The sequence below is a fragment of the Orycteropus afer genome, unplaced genomic scaffold, assembly GCF_000298275.1.
Source record: "Orycteropus afer afer isolate SDZICR_OR568_19922 unplaced genomic scaffold, OryAfe1.0 scaffold00125, whole genome shotgun sequence".
NCBI lineage: Eukaryota > Metazoa > Chordata > Mammalia > Tubulidentata > Orycteropodidae > Orycteropus > Orycteropus afer.
The window spans coordinates 110,044-113,029 of record NW_006921712.1 but is presented as its reverse complement, the minus strand read 5'-3'; positions in this window follow the sequence as shown (position 1 = coordinate 113,029).

Sequence of the window (2,986 nt, the reverse complement as noted above, 5' to 3'; positions counted from 1 at the left end):
AGTTGAACATTTACCTCAAGTAGACACACGCCCTTGAGAGAACAATCATGGGAGAAGGAAGGGCAGCTTATGCACAGGGAGACAGCTTAGGGGGCAGGAGAGTATGGAGGGATGGACACTGGGAAGTGGAACCATGGGGAGGAAGTTGGAGGGGAGCTGTTGCATTGTGGTAAATGGTCAATGACATGAGACAAAGTATATGTGAACTGCTGTATTGAAAGTGAATTTGCTCTGTAAATCTTCACCCAAATCACAATTAAAAAATAAATAAATAAAAATAAAATAAAATGGAGAATGATAAATCTTTTTCCCTCTTATTTGTTTATACTATGCTTGCTTTTCAGCCTTGAGGGAGATTCTAAGATGTATACGAAGGGTCATAAATTAGAAATATGGGCTGATTTTTCAGTAAAAATGTTTTTTATTTGGCCCACTGAGTATTTTCCAACATTTAAATTGGTTTACAGTATTCAATAATTTGATGTTTTCACATAAAAATTCAGGCTTTCTCTGTGACTTGGAAATCAGATTTAACAATCCTGGGAAAATTTCTCCTAATGGTGGTAATCAGCTGACACTACAAAGCCCCATGCCTCCTTCAGAGTCAGCAGCCAATCTCTAGTCTGCTCCACTGCCTATCATTCTCTGTTATTTTACACCTAGGATGTTTTATTCACATGGTTATTTTGCTGCATGCAATACCATTTCTTCTCATGATAAGTGTTAGCAATTTGACTTCAGGGTAGAAGACAAGAAAATTGCATCTTTTTAATAATTTCCTTATCTGCCCAAGCCTTATGCCTAGGAAGATAGCACCAAAATGAAGTAGCTGAGAGCATTTTTGAAATGGGAGAATGAACATTAAGTAGAGTGATCTGCAGAGCTCTCAAAGCTACCTGGCAGCTCCAAAATAGCTTTCCATATGCCAGTGTCTGATATTCAATCATTCTTCCCTGATTTGGATTATGGCTTAGAACTCACTAATAAAACGACTCAAGAGTTCCTGAGTAGAGCAAAAGGTTAATACATTGGGCTCTAACCAAAAAGGTTGGATGTTTAGGTCTACCCTGAAGTGTCTGCGAAGAAAGGGCTGATCTACATGAAAATATCAGCCATTGAAAACTTCACGGAGCACCGCTCTGCTGTGACACATATGGGGTCCCCATGAGTCAGAATTGACTTAATGGCAAAGGTTTAATAAAACTATAGTTTACCAACAAGGTTTTTAAACACCTTCTGTATACAGGACAGCTTAGACACAAACTAGCTGCTGGACTTGTGTGAAATTCTTACCTCCTTTGTGAATGATAATGGAAGGTTAAGCCAGAAGCAAGATACATAGTTGAGATATAATTATTAAGATGTAATAAATTGACAACTCTTAAGTATTCAGCTCAATGAGCTTTGACAGTTGTATACAGGTCATAACCAACACTTAAAAGTAATTGTAGACCATTTCTGTCACTTCAGCAATTTCCCTCATACCCCTTTCCAATCAAATACAGATAGTTCATCTATAGATAGTTCATCTTTTTATAACTTCCTATAAATGGTATCTGTTAGCATAGGAAAAGGAGCCCTGATGGTGCATCAGTTAAGCACTCAGCTTGTAACCAAGAGGTTGGTAGTTCAAACCTACCAGCCACTTTCTTTTCTTTTTTTCTTATTTTAATGCATTTTATTGAAATATAATTTATCTACAGTGAAATACACAAAACTAAAGTGACATGGGTCAATTAATTTTTTTTTTTTTGTAGTGTTCCCTCCTTTCTCCTCCCACCCCTGGCAACCAACAAAGAAAGTTTCCCTCCATATATAAACCTTTTCTTGACCCTCCACAACAGCGAACTAATACTATATTTATCCTTCTGTGATTGACTTATTTCACTCAGCAAATTTGTACTCCAAGTTCATCCACATGATGCAGTGTTTTTCCAGACTCTACATTATTCTTTAGTGCTGTATAGCATTCCATTATGTCTATGTAACATAGTTTGGTCATCCACTCTTCCACTATAAATCTGAGATAAGTCCCTTGCCAGATATGTAACTATCGGCAAATATGAATTTATTGCTGTCATTTTTGTTATGTGCTTTTTTGTGGTGTCAATTTCTTTGTTCCATATAATTTTCTATGCTGAGCTTGTTTTGTTTATGAATCATGTTATCATTTCCTTCATTGCTATTGTTTTAGTATTTGCTGAATATTTATGCTGGTCCTCTTTTTTGCTGTGAAGGTTTTTCATTTTTCTTTGAAGTTACCCTGTGATTTATAGTTTTCTTCCCAAGTTTAGAACAGTACGTTTTATCTTGTAGTTGTCTTGACTTCCCTACCATCTAAAAGTTCTGTAAAGACACAGGTTTTTCCCTCTTTTGGGTTTGTAGTTGTCCTGATTTGTCAATTGATGTCTCTAGTTCCCTGTTTACAATCTTGTAGGCTTCTTTACTTTGGATACTTCCATAGATGTGTTGGTTTCTGAGTTATATCATCATGTGTGTTAATGGCCAGTTGTTGTTGGCTGTTGTTGCTTCTCTGTTAAAAGGGCTTCCTTTAGCATCTCTTGTAAGATTGGTCTGGTTTTAACAAATTCCCTTAATTTCTGCTTATCTGGAAATGTCTTAATTTCACCATCATATTTGAGCGACAATTATACTGGGTACATCATTCTTGGTTGGAAATTTTTCTCTTTCAGGATTTTATATCTACCATCCCATTGTCTTCTCACCTGCATGGTTTCTGTTGATAACTCTGAGCTTAGTCTTATTGGTTGCTCCTTGTAGGTGACTTTTCGTTTTTCCCGTGCTGCTCTCATGATTCTTTCTTTGTCTTTGGTTTTGGTGAGTTTGATGATGATATGTCTTGGTGATTTCCTTTTGTGGTCTATCCTGTGTGGGGCACGTTGGACTTCCTGAATGGATATATTCTCATCTTTCATCATACCAGGAAAATTCTCTTCCAACAAATCTTCGCCAATTTTCTCTGTGG